This window comes from Lissotriton helveticus, chromosome 6 (assembly GCF_964261635.1).
Source record: "Lissotriton helveticus chromosome 6, aLisHel1.1, whole genome shotgun sequence".
Taxonomy (NCBI): domain Eukaryota; kingdom Metazoa; phylum Chordata; class Amphibia; order Caudata; family Salamandridae; genus Lissotriton; species Lissotriton helveticus.
Window position 1 is genome coordinate 53,366,586 of NC_136067.1, and position 17,198 is coordinate 53,383,783.

The following is a 17,198-nucleotide window of genomic DNA, read 5'->3' on the forward strand; positions in this document are numbered from 1 at the left end:
TCAGCATTTGAGTTCACCTACAGAGCCACAGGCAGGCAAAATGCGCTGGGCGAGGGAGCAGCTTTGAAGAAGTGAGTATGGCATAGCCACACCCCTGATCACTGAGAACTTTGTTATTTGCTATAGCCCAACACTCTTTCTCAGACAACAGCGTGTCCCGATGGATAACCATGTTTTTCAATAACCTTAATTATCTTTCAGAGTTTGACTACAAGTAAGTTTTCTTTGGGGCTAAGTATTGAGCGGAGAAAATGTGTTAACTCACAACGAAGCACTTCAAGGATGTATACTACTGGGCATACTACATAGGAGCGCTTTACAAATGATGGCTTCATAGAGTGTGTGTTTTCTGTTGTATGTATTTTTTATACAGGATAGAGGGCAGCACGACAATGTCACCACTAGAAAAATATATCAAGCATTTTCCACATAATGGTGATGTTGTTTTCCACTACTTAACCGTGTCTGTAAGTTAATCGCACTTATGTATACTCTTATATTTCCAGAATGATTTGAGGCATCATACCAAATAGGTTGCATTGAAGCATCATACCAATCAGGTATTGTAGAACGCACACATATCATACCCTGACTAGTAACTGAGGAATACATCAGGTAACTACTCAGGAGTGGTTCTAGGGATCAATTGTACTTGGTCCTGATGAAAAGTCTTAGGGGTAGGCTTGAACTCCCAACCTCATTTTTAACAATACCAGCCACAGGATTTAATAAAGTTTAGGTTCCTAGTGGGCAGGTATGGATTAGTTACTTACCTGTAATTTTTTGTTTTAATTTTTTTTTTTTATAGGTACTATTTTTTTTAATAAAATCTTTCACTTGAACGTAATGCTTTCTTGGTCACATATAAGGTAACGAAAATGCTTTAAGCACTTCTTTATTATAACTTTGTAGCATTCTACAAACTAATGTATAGCACAGCTTTAAAACATAGGCAAAGTCAATATCTCTGGCTAAACATTTATAAGGTTCCAATGGTGAGACCTATTAGCTATGCCAATGCTTGTTGAATATAGGGACAATAAGGGACTCGGGCCAGGTGTGCAAAAAACCCTTCTCCCGGCAGGCTCTGAAGAGCAGAGTAATAATGGGGCCCCACAGGCAAATGTTGAACTCAACAAGTCAATAGGGATCCCATCCGGGTCAGGGGCTTTGCCTCCGTTGCTAAGCTTCAGTGCTGCTTCTACGTCAACCAGATTGAAGATCGGATAGTCTTCAATCTGGATGATCAGGTTTGAATGAGCAGTAAGTGAACGCGCACAGCGGGCGCGCCGGTGGTGCGCCAAAGGCAATCCCGTGTGCGACCAGGGGCCACGAACCCTGGCCAACTATCTGGCCATCCTGACACTTTAATAAAATACTCCTCTGAACAACTAATAAAATATCGCCCCTGCACGATCCTGATTGTAATGTAAATTTTGTATTTAATAATGCTTTTTGCTACCCTTGTTGTAATTTTACGTTTTTCACAGTACTTCCTAAAGAGAAGACAAGTGAAATTTTTTTTTTTTTTTTTATATAAACCTTTATTAGTACAGAAAGGATATACAAAGCAGGGCCTACAACCGATCCGGCCGGCCACGATACGATAAGCAGTCAAAGAGTCCAAATGAAAAGTCACAGAATCAGACGTAAAGAGGTGCGTTCAATACAATCGTAAAAAGGGGGGGGGAGGTAAAAGGATCTAGACGGCCAGCAATCAGGAGCAAAATAAGGTTAATATTATATTATAGCAATAAGGCGTATGACAGGCTCAGCGACAACAAAGAAGTATCCGGATTCCCAAAACAGATCATTAGCAACAAAAGGAGAAAGGGCAGCAATGCAGAAGTGTCAGCACTGTAGACATCGGTATAAAAACAGATGTGGTGAACACAAATCAATATGCAAATAGTAACAACTTTGCATTCCCACCACCCAGTAGCACATTGGATACAGAACAGGGGGGCCGGAATAGCGACAGCAACTAAACTAGCCCGTCATACTAACCTTGGGAGAGAAGGAAAAGGGGAAGGAGGGGAGAGGGGAGAGGAAAGGGAAGGAAAACACAGACTAAAAGAGAAGAATGCCGCGCTGAAACAGGTGCCCCGTAGCGAGGAACATATAAAAGAACAGGAATAGCAGCAGCGAAGAGGGCATGGGAGTCGCAATGGAAAGCAGCAGAACTATAAAAGAAGAGCAGCGATGTTACAGACCCCACCCTAATCATACCACGGAAGGCAAGGACAGACGCGGCACTCTCATAAAGATACACAAAAGGGCCATAGAACTAAGAAAAATAAAACATCAATGAAGAATCAACCCACCAATCCCACCAAACACCCCTGCAGAAGGCTACGGCCTACCCTCCAAACAGCGCGCCTGTCGCCCTAAACCAGTACCCGAAATGTAGTAGAGACAAGAGAGAAAAGGAAGAAAAAGACAAAAACAAGGTATGAAAACAAGGTAGTAAAAAGGGGGGAGGAGCATGAGGGCAGAAATAAATACGGTCGGCCACAGCCCTCCGCCCAACCATACAATCATAACACGTGTGCACCAGAACGACACGAACTCGAGCGCCACAGAACTTACAGAGGGGTCTCCCATAGCACTATGCATATGAGCCACGTCGTCACGAATCCGTATACCAATAATCCAACGGGAGCCATGCATCTTACCCCAGTCCCTTCTTCACCGCAATTACCACCCACCAATTAACAGTGTGAAGTGAGCAACACGATGCGAGGCAAGCACACAAATGAAAAAAATTACAAGAAAGACGCAGGTCAGAGAGGTCAATCAATAAGCAAGTGAACAAAAGGTCAAATAGGCAGTTCAAATGTCTCAATAACAGCAACAGGGGCAGTAAAGGACAAGAGTTCAGTTCCACAGATCGAAAAGGCGGGGGTATGCTAGCAAAATAGAAACAAGACCTCATCAAGGCAGAAACAAGCATCAGTCCGCCATTTTTCTCAGGCACCCGGGGATGATCGGGCCTCCGCACGACATCCAAGTCCCCAATTTCCAGACATCGAAGAGCAGGAGGTTCCAAAGCCGTCGGCCTGTAAATCCGTCGATGGACAGTAGCAGCATCCTTCGGAGCCACCGAGGGGGGCGAGGCAATGGCATCTCCAAGGCAAGAGGGGACCATGAAGAAGCGTCCACCCAAGATGGCGGCGGATCGCAACGAGTCTCCAGGAGCACCGGGGGCCAAGGTCGCGTGCAAAGATCGCAAAGCATCAAGAACGTCGCCAATCGTAGGCTCACGCCCACATGACCCTGCTCCCGTGCAATCCAGCAACCGGAGACCGCCATCAAGAGGAAATCCACATCTCAGGTCCCCGGCAGCCATTTTGTAGAATCAGCCCCCTCACTTCTCTCCGCCACTCCTGGAGCAGTCCACAAATGTAGGACTTTACAGATGTCCGGGGGGTCCCAGTAACGGCCGCTTCGGTGCAGAAAGGAGAGCCGCCCGAGGCGGAGGGTCACCTATACGAGAGCTGGCGCTCCTCAAAGGTAGAGCCCGAGCGCGAGGGTCCAGGGTCGATAGACGGAGCAGCGGCGGGGGGACCCCTTCACACGGTCAGTCCACGGAGCATCGCGCCCCGCACCAGCCTCACGGCCGCCAAGGTAGGCCCGGTTCAGGGTCACCGGGAAGTTCTCACAGTGGCTCTCTCCAGTGGTGCAGTCTCTCGGCCGGGGCCGACGGTTACCGCAACGCCGGGCCGGATCCAATAGGCGATGCCCCGGTCCCAGCTCTACGAAGGCCCCGGTCCCCTCGGGGGGCACAGCTCCGGAACCACTGCAAGCCGGAGCCTCCAGGTCAAACGGTGAGTGAGAGCGAAATGTTGCATTTCTATTTCTTCGAAAATATGTCGTCTCTGGGCAGGATATGCAGCAGGATATGTGAGTCAGGACGGAGGGCTGACGGAGCCGAGCTATAAGGCGACCATTTCGCTCGCGAGCTTGGCTCCTCCCCTGACAACTGAAATTTTGATTAATTCCTCCCCCCGCCTTTAAAAAACAACTCCTTGCTGTTGGGTAAGAATGCTGTAATAAGGTTTTTCCTTCTGGAATGTCAATTGTAGTTCCCTTCCGAAACATAAAATGGACATATTTGATCTTTAAACAGTGAACATCCAGATGCTATCTTTCTAACTGAAATATGGCTACATACCAGTTCTGGTCCTGATGTAGCTTTAGCCTTACCACCTAATTACACTATAGTTAGAAGGGACAGAGTCAGTGGAAAGGGTGGCGGAATTGTCATAATCTATTAGAAATCCTACCAATGTAAGTTGGAAGACTTATCTTTTTTAAACTGTGAAGCCGCCTTATTTAAAATCACAATGACCCCACAAACTACTTTTTCAGGCATTCCTGTATATCGTCCCCCTGGTCGCGCCACATCTTCTTAAATCGTCGAATTACACTATATTGGGTGATTTTAACTTACATCTTGATAAACCTGAATGCACGGTCAGTAGTACACTGATCGCTGATTTTACAGCATTAAATCTTTTACTTTGTAATACTGGCCCTACACACATTGCTTTTTTTTAATAAATTTCTTTTTATTGTTGCATCAGAACTGTCACCACTGCAATAAACAAGCAGACGGTAGGGCGTCAACATTCTGCCCTGGCCGTCAGTCCCGCAACTTTTCCGTTTAATTACTATATATCATACCCCTCAGTAGAAGACTTTGCATTTAAAACTAGCAATAGAAAGAAAACAGAAGAAACCCATAGAATCCCCGAAACAGCAGCCCGCCAACCCCCCTCTCCCTCCTCCCCCCCCCCGGTCCCCTCCCTCCTCCGGTGTGGCACACCCATCAATCTCGCACACAAGAATGGGCATTAAAGTACTCGTACATCACTTATGGGTCTCCAGCGTGAATACCATCCCACCCAGGGTCTCCTTGACCTCATTTTACTAGTCCGCAAAGTCTCATTCTAGTCCATGGTATTGTCTCCACTTAGCCCAGACTCTCTTGAATTTTTTGGGGCAGCCCCTCGCTCGATAAGTAACTCTCTCCGCCGCCATGTACAAATCTAATCCTCTCCTCCATTCCTCTATATCCGGCTTTTCGGGCGCCCCCCATCGTCGTGCGATATCCCTTTTCGCCACTACTAGCGCTAATACTAGAAAGATAATCAAGGGGCGGGGAAGGTCCACCTCTGTGCACATACCCAGCAGTGCCAATTTAGGGTCTCGTGGTAAGTCCACCCCCAGTACGTTCCCCAGTTCCAGGAACACACCCTCCCAGTACTCTTAAATTATTTCACAGCCCCAGATTGTATGGAAGAAATCGCCAGTTTGCCGACGACATCTAAGGCAAGCTGTGTCCGTTATCTTACCCATTTTAAAGAGTCTTACCCTGTCAAAGTAGGATCTGTGAAGTATTTTGAATTGTATGAGACGGAGTCGTGACTTAATCGCTACCTCACGAGGGTGCATGAGGGCGAGTTCCCAGTCCAGATCCTCCATGTCTCCCACGTCTGCCTCCCACCTGTCTCGTAGGGCCTGTAGGTCACCCAGCATATTGTTGGTCAAAGTTTTGTATGTTAGGGATACCGCCCCTCCCTGTATCTGTTCCTGTAGCAATCTACCCTCCAGTGGTGCATATTCTGGGATATCTGTAAGTATAATGTTTTGTGCTCTCCATGCGTGCTTCAGTTGAAAGTATTTGTAGTGTTGGGTGGTGTGTAGGCCAAATTCATCCCTGAGCGCCTGAAAGGTTTTTAATTCCCCCCCCAAGCTATCACGTCTCCCACAGTGGAGATGCCTATGTCATCCCACCTCCTAAAGTCTTTCAGCTTATTAAGCTCTCCTAGCCACATGCAGCACCACAGTGGTGTTTGCCGGGTGATCCTCTTGTCCCAACCCATTCTTTTTGTCGCTCTATGCCATGCCGTTAACGTAATCCTGGTGGCGGGAAGGAACTGCTGACCCACCGTCTCCCCATAGAGGTAGTGTATTATGGGCTTGCGTGACCATTTAGATCTCTCTAGTGCATATGTGGGGTGATCGGCTGCCGCATGTAGCCACTCGTTAATCGGGGCGAGGTGTTCCGCCCAGTAGTACGCCTCCAGGTTGGGAAGCGAGATTCCCCCACTATATTGGTGTCGTTGTAATGTGGAAAGGGCTCACTGGTTAGAGGAGGCAGACCCTGAAGAAGAGGTCAGACCCGGGACCAGGGTTCAATTCCCGACGCGGCAGGGTCTTGAGCCCAAATATCCACGGACTCGATATTTCTCGTTTCGGTGCCTACTAGAGTCACGGGTTCACACTCTGCAGCTCTGGGCATTAGCTTGCTTAATCTCCACTACGGCCCCCCCGCGGAGGGATGCCTGGCTTTCACCTTGGGGATGCCCAGTACGGGTATCTCACAGGGAAGAAGCCAGGACGGGTTCCCAAGGCAAGCGCCGAGATGCCTACGGGTAATCGAGCGCTATATAAGAACACTTAATAATAATAATAATAATAATACTCTTGGCTGTTTCCCCAGCCACAGGAAGGAGCGCAGGTCCGCATGTATTTTATTCAAAGTCGCAGTCGGCAGGGGATAATACTCGTTCTGGAGTGCATAAAGAAGCTTAGGCAATAGGACCATTTTATATAGTGCGGCGCGACCCAACAGGGTGAGTGGGAGCTGTCTCCACCTGTCCATCTCTGTCGTTGCTTCTACCATTATTCGGGCTATGTTCGCAGTGAAGGAGCGTTCCTTGTCTAGTGTTATAAATACGCCGAGATATTGGAATCCGTCCTTAGTGTGGATAAGCAGCTCTGGTAGGCACTCCCTCCGCTCCGTGCCTTGTGGATCGTAAAGGACCGATTTATGCCAATTGATCTTGTGTCCCGCCCTCGCCCCGAACTCACCCAGCTCTCCGAACAGTGCTGGGATTGTCCTGTCTGGATCTGTCACGAACAATAGTACGTCATCGGCATACAGAGATATCTTTTCCTGCGTTGCGTCCGAGACGCCCCACCTGAAGCCTCTGATATCCTGATTCTGCCTGATCCGGACCGCTAAGATTTCAATCGTAAGGGTAAACAGGAGGGGGGACAATGGGCAGCCCTGACGCGTACCCCTACCAATTGGGAATTCACGGGACAACCGTCCATTGACCCGCACTCGCGCTCTTGGGTCGGAGTACAGTAGCCGAACCACTTACCTGTAATCTTAGTTCTCTTCCAGGAGTATCCTCATCAAAGTCATAAGCACTAGAACATTCCCGCCCATGCGCGGGACCCTGGAAACACAATCATATATGTGTCCCATATATATATATATATATATATATTCACTGAAAAAACCATAGGTTAGAGACCATATATAGTTAGCTGGACATTTTATTGACATAAAACCAATGAAATTCCATATATAGTTAGTTGCACTAACTATATATCGCGCACCCGCAATCCACTGCTGATGATGTCACATATTACATCATTCATGACATGGTCAGTGACATCACTGATGACATCACTGATGACATCTCAAATGACATCACTGATGACATCACTGATGACATCTCAAATGACATCACTGATGACATCATGACACACCAATACCAGTTACTACATACGCACTCACTGATTCCTACGTCTACACACACATTCACTCATTCACCCATACAATCACTCATACATACAGTCACTCATTATTACAACACTATCATATGCACTCATACACCTATGCAGACACTCACACACTGCCACTCATCCATGGAGTTACTCACACACCTAGTCAGTCCTGTAAAGAATCAATCACACTTCGATTTCCTCATCTATACAGTTAAACACAGAACACCATACTTTTTCACACATATACTAACACATACTTACTCTCTTATACAATCACTGATACAAGTACACATTGATATGCACAGAGTCACACACCTCCCAGCCAGCCACACACACACTCAGTCTTTCATACATCCACTCATTCTTCAATATGTAAAACATATTTAAACTTTACAAAAACACACAGACACTAGATGATGTCATCAGTGATGTCATCAGTGATGTCATTTGAGATGTCATCAGTGATGTCATCAGTGATGTCACTGACCATGTCATGAATGATGTAATATGTGACATCATCAGCAGTGGATTGCGGGTGCGCGATTTATAGTTAGTGCAACTAACTATATATGGAATTTCATTGGTTTTATGTCAATAAAATGTCCAGCTAACTATATATGGTCTCTAACCTATGGTTTTTTCAGTGAATTTTCAAGGTTTTGTAAATGCAAATTCCTAACTATATATGGTCTATAACCTATGGTTTTTTCAGTGAATTTCATTGGTTTTCTAAAAGCTAATATCTATATCTGTAAAATATATTCTTTATTACGTGACGTATCACGTAGCCACGTGAGACGCCTCATGACGCGTCGCATAACCGTGACGTATCGGCTCTGCAGCGCAAACAAAACCCGTAACGTAAGCGCGCCGGAGCACGCTTACAGATATATATATTTTTTTTAACCTTAATTAGACAAAATCCACACGTGCACATATCTTGAGGCCTTGCAAAGGCACATCAAACAAACAGTCCCTACAATTTTTCAAAGTTTTCTTGATAATCTATTCCATTAATTTTTTTTTTTTACTGTTTCTCTTGTTACGCTTACCGGGACGCTACCCCACACGCGAACCGGACGCTCCAAAAACACAAGATGGCGGACTCCCGTTACGCTGCCAGTTAGCTACCCGGTGCGCGTACCGGGACGCGCCTCTATGGCGAAAAATCGCAAAAAAATTTTTTTGCCCCGCGGGGCACTTTAATATCCCCCTCATCAATCCTAGGGGGTCAGGAGGGGTCTACCTTGCCCCCTTTCCTTCATTTCCCCCTTCGTTTTTCACTGCATCTTGTCTCTCGATCCTACCGAGAGACAAGATGGCGTCCGCTCCGGACTGTTTAGAATGTTGACAGACACCGGAGAGCCAATCAGCTTCGCTTCGCGAAGTTCCGTTACGCGTCAGGTACGCGAACTGGGGCGCTGCCCGGAGCGCGCTTACAGATATATATATTTTTTTGAACGTTAATTTCTCAAAATCCACTGGAACACATATATTGAGACCTAGCAAAGGCACATCGGGCTACCAGTCCCTACAATTTTGCCAAGTTTCGTGGAAATCCATTCAGCCGTTCGAGCTAAAAGTGAGGCCAACCGCCCTATGGAAAATTGCATGGGAAAAACGCGTTTTGGGACCCCCCTTTTTTCTCGGCCCCCCCTTGACGAAACCCCCCCAAATTTTCAGGGGCTGCTCAGAAACAAAATGTTCCATTTTCCTGAAAATTTCAGCCAATTCCGTCCTCAAACGCCAAAGTTATTCGACATAGAATTTTCAAAAATCCCATAGAGAAAAAATCCTAACTATATATACCTACTGGCGACCGCCAGTAGGTAATATATATATATATATATATATATATATATATATATATATATATATATATATACATATATATATATATACATATATACATACACACAATAAAAAAGCAAAGCATATGCAGCCTCACATATACTAGAGCTGAATAATGCTGTAAGGACTCCCCAGTATATCATAAAGAATACATTAACAAACAGGGAAAAAAAACAACAGCAGAGCATGTTTGAAAACTGTTTTAATGCTTAGCACAAACTCTCAGATAGGACTGAAAGCACTGACAGCTCCCAGGCTGCATTGCAGAAAACAAAGCCTAAAAAGGATGAAAGGCTAACTCATAGCAACATAGAAATAAACTGGCACCGTGCCTTTAAGGCAGTCATGACCCCCAGCTTCCCATCATGCCTCAGGGGTGACAGTTAGGTCAGTTGTTCTTTGCGGTGACTCAAAAGCCATAGCACAAAGAGTCGACATTACCTTAAAAATACAATGATCCTTTGCCCAGGGAGGCGGGAGGGTTGCTTATGACTTTGATGAGGACACCCTGGAAGAGAACTAGGATTACAGGTAAGTAACTAATCCTTCTCTTCCAGGGGATCCTCATCAATAGTCAAGCACGAGAATAGAATAGCGAGCCTCACCTCATCCCCCTGCGGGCAAAGGAAAAGAACGGCAATCTCAGATAACTAAGCTTGGACAGACATCCTATTATCCAAACAGATTCCTCAAGGAAGCCTGGCCTACTTGAGTATCCACCCTGGAATCGGATTCTAGACAATAATGCCTTGCGAAAGCGTGAACCGATCTCCAGGTTGCTGCATTGCAAATCTCTGCCATTGGAACATCATGCAAGAAAGCTATTGTAGCCGCTTTTCCCCTAGTGGAGTGTGCTTTAGGAGACAACAAAAGGGGTTTATTTGCCAACTGGTAAGTAAATTTTATACAGGACACTATCCATCTTGGAATGGACCTTTTGGAGGCTGGAAAGCCTGTTCTCATGGCACCATAATTTAAAAACAATTGATCCGATTTCCGTATGCCCTTTGTTCCCTTTAATTAGAACTTGAGCACTTCTAAGGTCTAAGGAGTGGCGTGACTTTTCTTGTCTGGTTAACATGAAAATACAAACAACCTTTGGCAAAAAAGCAGAGGGAGTCCTTAACACTACCCTGTTGTGGTGAAACACAGTATATGGCTCTTCAGCACACAGCACTTGAATCTCACTTAATCTGCGCGCTGATGTTATTGCCACCAGGAAAGCGGACTTCCATGTCAAGTGCTGCAACGTGGTCTTATGAATGGGTTCAAAGGGAGGACCCATCAATCTAGACAGTACCAGATTCAATTCCCAAGGAGGAGACGGAGTTCGGACAGGGGGATACACTTTCTTCAACCCCTGTAAGAAATTCTTAGCCACCTTCAATTGGAAAAAAGAAGTTGGTTGGGAGACTTTCTGTAGGCCGTAATGGCTGACAAGTGAACTCTGATCGAGGAATATTTTAAACCTGCTTTGGCTAAATAAAGGAGGTAAGTAAGAATTACCTCCTCTTGCCCCTTTGTAGGATCAAAATGATTATGCATACACCATAAGTAGAATCTTTTCCACTTAAAAGAATACAAAGCTCTCATGGAAGTCCTCTTCGCCTGTTTCAGGATGCGCATACAGTCCTGCGGTAGATTCAAGTGTCCATATTGCAGGACCTCAGGAGCCATGCTGCTAAGTTCAGTGAGGGAAGGCTGGGATGGAGAATGCTCCCCTCATCTTGGTCAGCAGGTCCGCTCTGTAACGTAGTCTCTTGTGGGGGAGTACCGACAACTGTAACCGGTCTGGGTACTACCACTGACATGGCCAGTCCGGAGCTATCAAGATCGTCATGTTGGATCGGATGAGCTTGGACAGCACCTTCGAGATCAGAGGCAGGGGAGGAAAGACGTATGCAAATGTTCCTCACCGATCCATCAAAAGCGCATTCCCCCTCGTCCCTGGACGGTGGAACCTGGATGCGAAGGGGTGGCATTTTTTGTTTTGGTCGTCTGCAAATCTATTGACGGATGACAGCACTGATGGAAAATATCTGCCACCACCTCGTCATTTAGCAAACAGTCTGGTGGATCTTCGAAGTGCCGACTGAGTGTGTCTGCTCGCACGTTTTTCTCCCCTGAAAGGTGCACCGCCACGATGGAGAGGTTTTGGGCCAGAAGCCAGTGCCAGATCGCTTGAGCTTCCAGGGAGAGCGGGCGAGAGCGGGTACCACCCTGTTTGTTGAGATAATACATGGTGGTCGTGTTGTCTGTTTGGATCAGAATCGAGTTGGATGTGATTGATGGCCGAAAAGCTTTCAGAGCTAGGTGGACTGCTCGTAGCTCTAACATGTTTATGTGATAGGACTGCTCCTTGATGGACCATTAGCCCTGCATCTGTAGACAATCCATGTGTTCCCCCCATCCTTGCAGAGATGCCTATGTTATAAATGACTGCACTGGAACTGGTTGATGGAAAGGGACTCCCACCAAGAGGTTCTTCGGCCGAGTCCACCATAGGATGGACGACTTCGCTGCTTGAGAGAGCACAATTCGGTCTTCACAGTGACCCGTTGCTTGGTCCCACTTGTCCTCTAGATCTTGTTGCAAAGGTCTCATTCTCAGTCTGGCATTGGGAATGAGAAATATGCAAGAAGCCACTGACCCTAGTAGAGATGCCACATGCCGGACCGTTGGATGAGCTGTCTGGAGAAGAAAGTCTTTCCTCCGAAGTAAACGCTCTTCCTTTGTTTGAGTCCAGAGTGGAGCTCAAATAATGGATTGTCTGGGTAGGCCGGTGAACCAATTTTTCCATGTTCACATGAAGACCCAGTTTGCGGAGCAGATTCAGAAAAACTTAAAAATCGTTCCTTACTTTCTGAGGAGAAGGCCCTTTCAGAAGCCAATCGTCCAAGTAAGGGTGAACAAACAGACCCTTTCTGTGCAGAGCCGCCGCCACCATTGCCATGCACTTGGTAAAGACTCGTGGAGCAGATTTCAGTCCGAAGGGCAAGACTTTGAACTGGTAATGCTTGCTGCCGACCACAAATCGTAGGTATTTCCCATTGACGTGGAATGATAGGTATGTGGAAGTACGCATCTTGGAGGTCCATCGAACACATCCAATCTCCTGCCTGCAGATGTGGACATATTTGATGAAGGGCCAACAGGTGAAACTTCTCCTTCAAGATGACTTTGTTCAGCAATCGAAGGTCGAGGATAGGTCTGCATTTGGGCTCTTGATCTCTTTTTGGCACAAGAAAGTACCTGGAATAAACCCCCTTCCCTCGCTGAGCAGGAGGAACCTCTTCTATGGCCTTTTTTCGCAGAAGGGTTACGACTTCCTGTCGAAGCAACTTTAGCTGGTGCGGACAAGATCATTTCGGAGGAATGTCCTTTGGAGGCACACGAAAACGTAGTGCGTATACATTGCGCAGTATCCTGAGCACCCAACGATATTTTGTTATGCTGCACCACTCTTTCAGATGATGCAAAACACTTCCTCCCACTGGAGTGGGCAACGGCGCCAGAGGAAGCTCTTACTCATTGCTTCCCTGCTGATCTGGCCGTGTTAGAGGTTTGCTGCTGATGACCTCCTCTACCTCTGTTTGACTTACGGCCTTGAAACTGTAAATTGCCTTGGTTTTTGTTTTGGGACCATTGAAGGGTTTGACCCTCTGTTGGTAGCCCTTGCGCTGGTTGGGTCTGTATCTTTGTTTGAACTCCTTTTTCTTTTCTAATCCAACCGCCTTGAGGGTGTCTAGCTCGGCTTTCATCCTAGCCATGTCCTCATCGGTGTGGGTGCCAAACAGGGAGCAGCCAGACATTGAAGGTTAAGGATCCTATGTTGCGCATCTGGTTTAAGAGCTGTCAGTCTTAACCAGGCAGACTTCCTGGCGCAAATCCCATGCGCATATGAATGTGCCGACAGCGTAGCATCATCCGCTGCCGTGCTAATTACTTGGTTGGCTACAAGGGATCCTTCCTGGATGACCTCCTCAAAATACCTTTGATCTTCTTTTGGAAGTTTTTCCTTGAACCGGTCCAAGGAGTCCCATAAGGCTCTGTCGTAGCGACCTAATAAATCTGCTGCACTAGAAACCTTTAGCAATGATGCTGCAGACCCGCAAACCTTCCGTTCCCAAGAGTCCTGGGACCTACTTTCTTTGTCCGGCGGGACTGACGAAGATGCAGTTACTGTATGAGTTTTTCTCGCTGCCGCGATGATAACAGAGTCAGCAGGCGGATCTGATTTCAAAAACACCAGGTTCGTTGCTGCAGGCTTGTACTTTTTTTTAATCCTAGCCGGTGTCGCTTGAATTGTGGCTGGAGCTAGGAAAATGTCCATCACCGGTTTCAGAAGACCAGGAACCAGAGGGAGCAACGGTCGAGACGGCGATCTCTGATGTAGTGTCTCAAAAATTACCGTCGTTGCAACATGAGAAGTTGACATTTCAATGTTCAACTTCCGAGCTCCTCTCTGAAGCACATCATGATACGTATTTATGTCATCTATCGGAGACACTCTTGATAAAGGGCTATCCGATAGAGAGGGTGAATAGTCCCTCTTCGAGGAATGAGTGGAAGATGAAGACCATGTAGGAGACCTTCTCCTTTTGCGATGGGAACTAGGTCTGCGCTCCCGCAATCTGCCAGTACGTTCCCTAAGTCTGGTTGAAGGTGAACTATCCACCTCCTGCACCAATCTTTGAAGAGGCGATCTGTGGAGAGGACTGGTGTATTCTCCATCCCGTCGGGATGCTCCTGTAGGATTTTTACTCCACTGATGGAGGGGAAGGAGCCATCTCAGAGATAAGTGAACAGAAGGGGAAGCCTCCCCATGATGTGAAGGAGATCTTTGTCGTGGTCTTTCTGAATGCCGTTCTGGGGATGCACATGGTGAATGTTCTGGTTAAGGGTGTCTCGAGGAGTGAGAAGATGAGTGTTGTGACGCTGATTCTGTCAGTAAAACCACAGAACCCTCACTGATGTTGGCCTCGACGTCGAGCGTATGTTCTGCTCTGACAGAGCCCTTCTTGATGCCGACCTTGACCTCCTTCTCGACGTCGATTTCCGGCCAGGTGTTGGAACCGGTCTCGACGTCGACTCTCTGTTGGGTTGACAACGGCAGAGGACTCTTGCCCCTCGACGGCAATTGTTGTTGGACTGACGACGGCCGAGGGGTCCCTGCCTTCGACGCCGAATGCCAATGGACTTCTGCTCCTCGACGCCGATCGTCGCCGGGTTGACGATGGAGAAGGGCTTCTACTCCTCGACGCCGATTGTCGCCAAGTAGACGACAGCGGAGGGATTCTGCTCCTCGACGTCAATCGTTGCCTGGTTGACGACGGCAGAGTTCACGATTCTTCAACGTCGAATTAAGTGACGTACCTGAATGTCCGTGTTCTCCCGACGGCGAGCCCGCCATCGAAGGTCTTCTCTAGGACATATGTCCCACCACTGGTAGATTTTTCAGCGCCGAGCCCGACGCTGAAGAGGAAGAGCGAGGAATCTTGCTTCTGGAAGACGATCTGGCCCTCTTAGAGCCCTTTCTCACTGGTGACCTGCCTCTGGAAGATGTTTTATCCTTTTCTGCCAGCCCAAAAAGACAGATTCTTTCTCTGTCTTTCAGAGTCCTTTTAGATAAAGACTGGCAATGAGGGCAAGTCTTTAAGGACATGGTCCTTAGGTAGACAAAGAATACAGACGGCATGAGAGTCTGACCTGGCCTTCTTTTTTCCACAAGAAGGGCAGGGGTAAAAAAAGAGATGGCATTTTGGAGTGGAAAAAATGCCAAATTCTGTCAAAAAAAGGCAGAACCTTACTTCACAAGATGAAAGAAGTCATAGTAAGTCAAGATTTTCCAGAAAACTGAAGATTATTTCTGACAAAAATCAGAAAAAAGTTGAGCTGTGTAACCAGGGCCCTTCCTGAAGGTGCTGGAAAGAACAACTGACCTGTCACCCCTGAGGCATGATGGGAAGCTAGGGGTCATGGCTGCCTTAAAGGCACGGTGCCCGTTTATTTCTGTGTTGCTATGAGTTAACTTTTCAGCCTTTTTAGGCTAGGTTTTCTGCAATGCAGCCTGTGAGCTGTCAATGCTTTCAGTCCTATCTGAGAGATTATGCTAAGTGCTAAGCATTAAAACAGTTTTCAAACAAGCTTTGCTGTTGTTTTTTTCCCTGGTTTTTAATGTATTGTTTATGATATACAGGGGAGTCCTTACAGCAATATTCAGCTCTAGTGTATGGAAGGTTGCATTTGCTTTTTCATTATATACATATATATTTATATATATATATATATATATATATATAGAGAGAGAGAGAGATACATATATGTGGATCACATATATGATTGTGTTTCCGGGGTCCCGCGCATGGGCAGGAATATTCTAGTGCTTATGACTATTGATGAGGATCCCCTGGAAGAGAACTGCTAGTGTACTGAAGTTGTCCTGAATTTTCATGTGTTCATTTCTGGAATCACAAAACATAGAACTACTGAACTCTTCCACCAGTACCTGCTCTGTGACCTACTATAGCCCCTTTTGAGAAAAATACTCAAAGCATGCCTTTTGTGAATGTCGCTGTATGATTCATAGAGACTGGAAGGGAGAGATGTGTGGTGTCATACAGACTCCCTGAAAGTAGCTGACATTGACTCTGGAGACTTGAAGGAAAGGTTACCTACCATGACAATAGTTCTCCAGGGAGGGATCCGCCCCAGATTCATAAACCTCACAGCCATTGCTCGTTGTTAATTTGAAACTCAGAAACTTCTCTAAAAAGGATTTGTTTAAAAAACCTTTTTCTTACTGTCCATCTTTTTTTGTCACAATTAACAAGTTAAAAAACAAACACAAAAACACTTACAATAGAACACCAATAATACATTTTACATAAAGTTTGTTTCAACAGTGAGCAGAGTAGGAATATAGCATGTTGCTGTGCATGCTATCACATCGCGTTCCTTTACAATGCGGTCGTTACAATAACTGCGTTGTTAGAACGCAATACCTTAACAACGCAAGTCATTAGATCAACTTGCCTTAGGGTGGCAAGCTGGACTTAGGAATAGTATAATTTATTATTCCAACTGCAGCCTGCGCAACAGTAGGGAAGGTGTTGGAATAGTAAATTATACTATTCCTTATGTTAAAGCGCCCCCTACAGCAAGTCGATCTAATGACTTGCATTGTAAAGGCATAGCGTTCTAACAACACGGTCGTTGTAACAACTGCGTTGTAAGGGAACTGCGATGTGATGACTGCGTTGTCTCCCCAGTGGAATATAGCATGCTACTACACATGCTATCACATCGCGTTCCTTTACAACGCGGCCGTTACAACGACCTCGTTGTAAGAACGCGATACCTTTACAACGCAAGTCATTAGATCAACTTGCTGTAGGGGGCGCGCTGGATTTAGGAATAGTATAATTTACTATTCCAACTCCAGTATGCGCAACAGTAGGGAAGGTGTTAGAATAGTAAATTAGACTATTCATATTTTCGAGTGCTGTCTATGCATCTCCATGCTGATGATTGGAGCGACCCTGCATTCACCCATCACTAATCTTACACATTCCCATACAATGAATCTGATGTACATAATTACCATGTAAAAAAGCCAGCTGCAATGGCAGGTGGCTGGATTGGAAGTGCAGAACGTTACAAGAGGCTGGAGGTTTTGAACTAATTTTCGCTCCACTCAGAGTTTTCCAAGCTACGGTTAATTACAAACCGCTTTATACAGTAATGATACAATTAAACAG

General features: G+C 46.2%; 1 protein-coding gene across 7 annotated transcripts in view; it reads right to left on the reverse strand.

The window, feature by feature from the left end:
* Window positions 1-17,198, reverse strand: part of DNAH8 (dynein axonemal heavy chain 8) — a 10,041,960-nt gene that overhangs the window by 9,296,325 nt on the left and 728,437 nt on the right. The window lies entirely within an intron of this gene.